We start from the raw sequence: 9,067 nt of genomic DNA, 5'->3' as shown, positions 1-9,067 counted from the left end.
CTGACACTCTGACACGTTTTCCTCCACCCCTTCCCCTTGGCAACCCCATAGCCTGTTCTCCGTCTTTATAATTTTATTTCAATAGTTTATATAAATGTAATTGTACAAAATCGTATTTTTAAAGGGAAAAAACAAGTCACAGATAGTTTTGTTAGCACTGTAAAATAGTCTTTAACATTCATTTGTTTTATGTTCTATTTGTCTCAAAAAAATGTGCTTTGTTCTTTCCCATATTTTCTGATATCAGGATAGGAAATCAATACCAAACAAAACATTTCCATTCATTTCTTTCGACAGCTTGGTTTTCACTGTTGTTGCCTAACATTTATTGTTCCATTTACTCTTTTTCTCTGTTTTCCATCACATAAAAGTAACTTTGTGTTCTTTATCTTTTCTAAGAAAACTTGGTAATGAGCTTTTAATGTGACGCCTGGACCACCCTTGTTTTGATTTTGTGTTATGGGTGTTCTTTTGTGTGATCGTTCTTATGGAGAGTCCTTGTGAAGCTGGGCTTTTCCAGTTGTTTGTCAAAATGGAAATAGATATTTAACAAACCAAACACAAAATGACCTTGCTCCAGGAATGCACCATTTCTGAGAAAACACTACCTCTTCCAGCTAGAGATTGTGAATATTACTCATATTATCCTTTACTCCCTTTTATTAAAACTGTATTTTTTTTACACATTTGTATAACTCGGGTAATGAAATGTGAAACTAAGTGATTGCCTACCAATTACAATTGATGTTAATGATGCTACTGGGAGGCCACCCCTACAGTCGCTGCGCCGAGTTTAGAGACTTGCTAGCTTTGCTAAGTTACAAGGGATTGCTTACGTACTAAATGGAGGTGGGGGACAGGTCCGAGGATGCGGCGGCACCACCCTTCCCCGACGTGGAAGCTACAGACCGGGCCCCAGGCACCGCACGGCCGAGAGTCGGAGGCGGGTACGCGATGGCGGATGACACCACAGCATCCAGCGAGTCACCGCCAGGGGCACGTGAACCCCAGGACCGCGGCCACAAGCGCTGCCAGACGGGCCGCGTGGCGGGCTTCCGGCCCTGGACACAACTGTGACGCGCGCCGGGTAGGCGGGGGGCAGGCAGGCTAGGAGGACTGTGCCTCGGAGGGGTGTTGGGGAGGAGGGGTGCTGGAGTGATGGTGGGCCGGTCGCTGGGACACCACCAGGGGTGGCGGCGACCAGGATGCGCTCCCCCACCCTCTCCCTGGCGGATCCTTCCTACTTGCCTTCCTCCCCCCCGCAACAAGCCCCCACTACCCACGACGATCGACAACGACGGCATGGGACCTTCCACCCCACCAGAGCCAACGAACCCCACACCACGAGCTGCGTGAGGCGCGAGGGAGCCCCCGAGGGAGGAACCCGGGCCACGGTGGTGGCCACGGGAACTCAGCCCCAGCCGGCTCTCTTCCCTCTCTGTTTTCGCGGGTGGCGGTGCCGCCCTCTCTTCCTCACAGCCGGGAGCCCCCCTTCCCCATGCCACCCAATGCGTGACCACACAGGGCCTGCGGGGGGAGGGAGAAGGGGTGGGCACGGCGGCAGAGGAGGGCGGACGTCGCCAGTCTGCACTTGGGGGGACGGAGGGCCCTGGCAGGCCATGCCAGGGAACCCCCAGCCGTGCACCCCAAGGAGCCTGGAGGCACCCCCGGGGACTACTGATCGGCAAGTGACGCTCAGACAGGCAAAGCCCTGGGAGGAACCTGGGCTGCAATTGCATTTGAAGTGTCGATGTCCTGCAATTCACATTAGTTCTCACAGCTAGCTACGTTCTTCATCGACGCAGAAGCCCAGTGATCCACTGCTAAGTCATACAAGGTCGATTTGGCAAGGGCGCTCCCAACACCGGGAGGCCCTCCTGGCACAGCACGTCCCCCAGAGGGTTTACCTCAGGCCCGCCAGTCAGACAGCAACGAGACCAGACTCCAGAGAGGGGTCGGAAGGTTTCACAACACAGGGAGGCGGTGCCGACCACGGGGGAGGAGGGCGAACACTGACAGCACCCCACGGGCACCCGGGGATTCCCGCCCCCACAGCACGGTGCACAGGCCATACGCGCAGCACGCGCGCGACAGCACGACGGCTGCCGGTAAAGCCGCCACCGGCATCAGCGGCGACTTGCAAGTGCGGCACGGCCCCGGCTGGCCAAGGGGACGGAGTCGGCGGGGGAGGCAAGGGAGGAGCAGGCCCCTCCCGAACGGACTCCCCCGCGGGCCCACCGCACCCGACCCATGGGCGGACGGACAACCCCCCAAGGGGTCCTTAAACCTCCGCGCCAGAATGTGCAAGGTACCTGGACGGCGGGGGCGGATGAGGAGGGGGCGACAGGCGTCCGGCCCCCTACCCTCGAGATGCCCTAGCGGGAAGGCTGGGGAGAGCGAGCGGGCCAGGCTGGGCCTGGTGGCGCAGTGTGGCAGAGGCAAGGATGGCGGCAGCGGCAGCAATGGGAACCCGGCCGGCCCCAACGGGAGCCAGCGTGATGGGGCCGAGCCGGTGGGACAGGGCGGGACGACGGCTCTGGCGGGGCGGGCTCCGAGACCCGCACCCCGCCATGATGCCGAGAACCATCCCCGTGCCCGCCAACACACATGTAGGGGCCACGGCAGGGGGGCGCTCCCCGATACTCACCAGGCCAGCGAGCCATCCAGCCTGCCCCACGACACGCACACAAGGTTTCGTCCCTGCACGCGTGTCTCTCTCTCTCCCCTCTCTCCCTCCCGAGTTCTCCGGCTCTCGGGGCAGGCGGGGCCGTGCAACTAACAAAGGGCACGACCCCGCCCGCACACGCACCACACGGGGAACACGGTCTGCCAAGGAGGAAGGACGCGGCGGCGCCGCTGCGGCTTCGCCGCCGTGGCTTCGCTCTTCTCCGTTAATGATCCCTCTGCAGGTTCACCTACCGAAACTGTTACGAATTTTACTTCCTCTAGATAGTCAAGTTCGACTGTCTTCTCAGCGCTCCGCCAGGGCAGTGGGCTGACCCGGCAGGGCTGATCAGAGGGCCTCACTAAACCATCCTATCAGTAGTAGAGGCGGGCAGTGTGTACATAGGGCAGGGACTTCAGGCAAGCTTATGACCCGCACTTACTGGAAATTCCTCCTTCATGGGGAATAATTGCAATCCCCCATCCCCATCACGAATGGGGTTCAACAGGTTACCTGCCTCTGCCACGTAGGGTAGGCACACGCTGAGCCAGTCAGTGTAGCGCGCGTGCAGTCCCGGACATCTAAGGGCATCACAGATCTGTTATTGCTCAATTTCGGGTGGCTGAAGGCCACTTGTCCCTCTAAGAAGTTGGGGGATGCTGACCGCTCGGGGGTCACGTAACTAGTTAGCATGCCAGAGTCTCGTTGGTTATCGGAATTAACGAGACAAATCACTCCACCAACTAAGGCCATGCACCACCACCCATGGAACAGAGAAATAGCTATCAATCTGTCAATCAGGTCCCTGTCTGGGTCGGGTGATTTTTCCCATGTTGAGTCAAATTAAGCCGCAGGCTCCACTCCTGGTGTTGCCCTTCCACCAATTCCTTTAAGTTTCAGCTTTGCAACCATACTCCCCCCGGAACCTAAAAACGCAAAGACTTTGGTTTCTTGGAAGCTGCCCAGCGGGTCATGGGAATAACACCGCCACGTTGCCAGTCGGCTTCGTTTATGGACAGAACTACCACGGTATCTGATCGTCTTCGAACCTCCGACTTTCGTTCTTGATTAATGAAAACATTCTTGGCAAATGCTTTCACTCTGGTCCAAACTGTGCCAGTCCAAGAATTTCACCTCTAGCGGTGCAATACAAATGCCCCCAGCTGTCCCTCTTAATCATGGCCTCAGTTCCGAAAACCAGCAAAATAGAACCACGGTCCTATTCCATTATTCCTAGCTGCGGTATCCAGGCGGCTCGGACCTGCTTTGAACACTCTAATTTTTTCAAAGTAGACGCTTTGGGCCGCAGAACACTCAGCTAAGAGCATCGAGGGGGCGCCAAGAGGCAAAGGGCGGGGACGGGCAGTGGCTCGCCTCATGGCGGACCGCCCGCCCACTCCCAAGATCCAACTAGGAGCTTTTTAACTGCAGCAACTTTAATATACGCTATTGGAGCTGGAATTACCGCGGCTGCTGGCACTAGACTTGCCCTCCAATGGATCTTCGTTAAAGGATTTAAAGTAGACTCATTCCAATTACAGGACCTCAAAAGAGTCCTGTATTATTATGTTTCATCACTATCTCCTTGGGTCAGGAGTGGGTAATTTACATGCCTGCTGCCTTCCTTGAATGTGGTAGCCATTTCTCAGGCTCCCTCTCCAGAATCGAACCCTGATTCTTCACCCGTGGTCACCATGGTAGGCACAGTGACTACCATCAAAAGTTGAGAGGGCAGACGTTCGAATGGGTCGTTGCTGCCACGGGCGGGCGTGCGATTGGCCCGAGGCTTTCTAGAGTCACCAAAGCCGGTGGCACTCGACCCCTGGGCAGGGGCTGGAGAGGGGCTGACCGGGTTGGTTTTGATCTGATAAATGCAGGCATCTTCCCCGCGAAGGGGGTCAGCGCCCTTCGGCATGCATTAGCTCTAGAATTACCACAGTTTTCCAAGTAGGAGAGGAGCGAGCGACCAAAAGAACCATAACTGATTTAATGAGCCATTCGTAGTTTCACTGTACCGGCCCTGCCTACTTAGACATGTATGGCATAATCTTTGAGACAAGCATATGGTACTGGTAGGATCAACCAAGTAGGTAGAAAGCGGCCTCCGGGCCTCGAGAGGATGAGCCCGGCGTCCCAGTCGCGAGGATGGGCGCGGCAGGGCGGGCAACCGGGCGTGTGGGAGGGAGGGAGCAGCGCGGGGCGGTGGTAGGGGGGTGCTGGGGCGGCGAACCGGACATCCTATACACCCACACTACACAACACCCCCTGATGGGCTCACCACTCCCGAACCTTCGCGCCCACGTGCAACCAGGCAGACCGCCCGACCCATGCATGGCAGCCGCGAGGGACCGGCGGCCACTCGGGCGCGGCGGGCGCGAGGCGGCCCAGACGTTTGGGCAGAGAACCAGAGGCGGACCGCGGTGCCCGGGATCTCACAGCCAGCTGCCTCCAAGCACGAAGGCGGCACCGCACGGCACCTGGAGCGGCCGACTGGCTCCCCCACTGCCGCCGCCATCGCGGCCAGCCCCCGGAACTCTCTTCCCTGCGCGCGCTGCACGCCGACCCCATATCCTCCGGGCCCCCACCAGGCCCATGCGGGGCCCCGCCGACCTGGTCCCGAAGGCGCGCACCCGGGGACAGGGACAACGGGCCAACCAGTGACCGGTGGCGGCGCCACACAAGGCGGAGCCGGTTTGGTCCCAGAGGGGGCCACCACAGCCTAAGCTGGTGAGCCGCTTGGGGAGAGAGGATACGCAGGTGGGGAGGGGGGCACAGACAGGCAAGGCCAGGGACCGCAAGGGCAAGGGCACCTGGGAGACCGCAGAGGGGCGGCTCGGGGAGAAACCTCAGGCAAAGCCAGGCCACCAGGAAAACATGGCCACGGAATCCCACCACCACAGATACGAGGGAGGTCCCGTGGCACCCCGCCTAGGAAGCCGGACGGCCCCCGGCACCCACTGAGACCCGCCTCACGAGCCCGGGTCCCACCATCGGGACCCCAAAGTGACCTCAGCCACAAACCCAACGCCAGGGCCACGTTGCTGGTTTCTTGTCCATCCTCCGACACTGTCAAGCTCCGGAAGACTGGCGCGCCCCCCACTTGGGATGCTTCCCATGGCCAGGCAGCCCAACCCCGTGCCACGCAAACGCAGTTGTCGGCACCGGTCGCTGCTCCTCAGGGGAGCGGGTGGAGAGCCGGCTGGCAGCGGAGTGGGTCACGCGCCAGACAGAACGCCTGGCACAGCCACTGCTCGCGCAGCCTCCCAACCGCTAGGACGCCGGTCCAGCCCGGCGGGATCCTCCCCCGCCTCGGAAGGGGAAGGCACGGGCCACACAGTAGGCGACGAGCCGCCCTCGGTCCCCTCCGCGGAGGACTCTCTCAAGAGAGAGTCGGTAAGAGACTCATCATTCTCTCCCGAAAGCAGTGAGGTGGATGGCGGCTTGTGTTCCGAGCTCCTGTGGTTTCAGTTGGCCGCGCGTAGAGGAGAGATTTCCAATGTTTCCAAAGAGGCGCGAGCCACAGTCATTCGGGGCATCCAAGCACGAGATGGGGTTTCTGACAGCGACTTAAGGGCCAGGAAGAATCAGAATCTGCCAAGGCCCATGTCCCAGGGTAGGGCCGAAGAAACCCAAGGTAGAGGGAGTCAGCGGTCCGCACAGAGAGAGCTCCAGCCCTAGGCCCCACTGTGCAGACCCAATCAGAAGAAGAGAGTCCTTCATCCTACATGCCACATCCCTCCACTGAACTTGGGAGCCGATCCGTTTTCCAAACATGAGGTGACTCTTGCTTTGTGATGGATCACAAGGGGCCGGGCTTTCCAGAGTTGGCAGGGTAAAGAAGTCATTCTGGCTCGGCCTCCCCCATCCCCTGGTAACTGGTGAGTTTAAATGAGCGGAGGCTGGCCAGGCCGGAGCCGCTACGGTGGGAGGGGGGTGGGTGGTGTGGGGGGGTGCCTGAGGCACTGCAGAAAATGGGCCTGATCCTCGAGGATGACAGTGTTACAGGAACCCGTCCAGGCTGCTACATGGCAAGCACTAAACCACTATGCTTACCGAGATGGGGTTTTCCTCGCAGAACGCCTCTATGCACAAGTACACTCAGAAGAAGCCTTGTTTTTACTGGCGACCTATTCTTACCGCCAGGAAAGGCCTATAAAGCATATAGACTCTTGAAAGGACACAGTTGTCCTACACCACAATGCAAATACCTGCTTGCAAAATGTTGTTTTGATGTCAGCAAGCTTGCAGAAGGGGAACAAATCTTATCTGGTGGAGTGTTTCATAAGCAGAAAAGCCATGATGATATAGTTACTGAGTTTGGTGATTCAGCTTGCTTTCCCCTTCCTTTGTTGTGACATGTATATTCCAAGACAGATTGGCTTGCCAAAGGATCAGAATGCTACTAAAAGAGCCTTAGTTTAAATCCTTTCCTCTGGTATCCCTTTGAATCATTATGTGAAATAGGTGAAAAGCCAGATCCTGACCAAACATTTAAATTCACATCTTTACAGAACTTTAGCAACTCTCTGTCCAAGTGTTGCACCATACAAGTACCTCGTCATAGTTTATGTCACAGACAGCCTGAGACCGTTCTTACGGAAACACCCCAGAACACAACTGAATTAAACAGATTGAATTTAGAATCTGCCAATTCAAAGTACTCCTTGAATACAGATTCCCCAGTGTCTTCTATTGATTCAGCTGTAATTTCACCTGATACTCTCCCACTGGGAACAGGAACTTCCATATTATCTAAACAGGTTCAAAATAAACCAAAAACTGATCGAAGTTTATTAGGAGGACCAGCATCTCTTAGTCCATTGACCCCAATTTTTGGTATTTTGCCATTAGAAACCCCAAGTACTGGAGATGGATCCTATTTACAAAACTACACTAATACAACTTCTGTAATTGATGTACCATCCACCGGAGTCCCTTCAGAAAATCTGTTGCCAGAATCGGCTAAACTGGACCAAAGTCTGTCTTCTCACAGAGTGGAAATAGCAGAGAGGTAACTCCAATTCTTGCACAAACAGAAAGTTCTGGTCCATAAATAAGTACAACACCTCAGGTATTGAGCCGCACTATGACATATCCCCCAAATGCACTGCATCAAAGAAGTTCACAACTCTTTACTGGTGACAGTTCCACAACCAAGGAGAATAGGAAAAAATTAAAAATGAATTTTCCACCTAAGGTCTCAAACAGAAAAACAAAAAGTAAAACTAGTAAAGGAAGAATAACTCAACCTAATTTAAATGACAGCCTGGAAATAACAAAATTGGACTCTTCCATCATTTCAGAAGGGAAAATATCCAGAGTCACACCTCAGATTCAGGCTTTTAATCTACAAAAAGCAGCAGCAGAAGGCTTTATGAGCCTTCTTCGTGAAAGGGGGAAAGTTTATTTAGCTTTGTGTTCATACCACTGCAAAGAAGCTATAAATATTTTGAACCATTTACCTTCTCACCACTACAATACTGGTTGGGTACTGTGCCAAATTGGAAGGGCCTATTTTGAACTTTCAGAGTACATGCAAGCTGAAAGAATATTCTCACAAGTTAGAAGGATTGAGAATTATAGAGTCCAAGGCATGGAAATCTACTCTACAACACTTTGGCATCTTCAAAAAGATGTTTCTCTTTCATTTCTGTCAACAGACTTAACAGACAGGGATAAAAATTTGCCAGAGCCTGGTGTGCTGCAGGGAACTGTTTCACTCTGCAACGGGAACACGATATTGCAATTAAATTCTTCCAGAGAGCTATCCAAGTGGATCCAAATTATGCTTATGTCGATACTCTATTAGGGCATGAGTTTGTCTTAACTGAAGAATTGGACAAAGCATTAGCTAGTTTTTGAAATGCTATCAGAGTCAATCCTAGACATTATAATGCATGGTAAGTGGTAACGAAGTGTAAAGACAAAGTCTTGTCGATGGTGCTGGTAGTCACTAATTTTTCTTGTTAGATAGCTCTTTATTGTCATGCATTTGGTTACTAATACTTAGGGATGGTACATACTGGTCAATATCTTCAAACTAACACGCTTTCTTATGAAATGTATGTCTTTAACAAACTCTTAAGTTAACTAATGATAATAGAATACCAGATCCTTATACTCGAGTTTCAGTCTTCTACCAAACTTTTGCAGTTGTTCTAGTTGTGTTTTGTTTGTTTGTTTGCTCGTTTAGTTTTGTTACTCAATTTGTTACTTTTTCTTCGAATACAGAAATGGTGACTGAGACAAAAAGTGCTTGGGAAATTGGAAAGGAATAGCATAATTCACTTATTGGATAATAGAAAAAAACACCGAAAAAATTCACTAGTTCCTGCTTTTTGACAGTGTTCCAGTTTATTGAGTTACTATTAAGAACTTAGTGTAACCTTTTATTTAGCAGTA

General features: G+C 53.5%; 3 pseudogenes; 2 read left to right on the top strand and 1 right to left on the bottom strand.

The window, feature by feature from the left end:
• Positions 1-1,689: 1,689 nt before the first annotated feature.
• Positions 1,690-1,832, bottom strand: LOC112208046 (5.8S ribosomal RNA; annotated as a pseudogene).
• Positions 1,833-4,810: 2,978 nt separating this feature from the next.
• Positions 4,811-6,343, top strand: LOC101059274 (trithorax group protein osa-like; annotated as a pseudogene).
• A 312-nt stretch (positions 6,344-6,655) lies between these two features.
• On the top strand, positions 6,656-8,569 carry LOC100615496 (cell division cycle protein 27 homolog; annotated as a pseudogene).
• The last annotated feature ends 498 nt before the right edge of the window (positions 8,570-9,067 follow it).

The sequence above is a fragment of the Pan troglodytes genome, chromosome 18, assembly GCF_028858775.2.
Source record: "Pan troglodytes isolate AG18354 chromosome 18, NHGRI_mPanTro3-v2.0_pri, whole genome shotgun sequence".
In the NCBI taxonomy this organism is placed as follows: Eukaryota; Metazoa; Chordata; class Mammalia; order Primates; family Hominidae; genus Pan; species Pan troglodytes.
The sequence above is the reverse complement of the archived record's forward strand: the minus strand, read 5'-3'. Positions and strand labels throughout refer to the sequence as shown.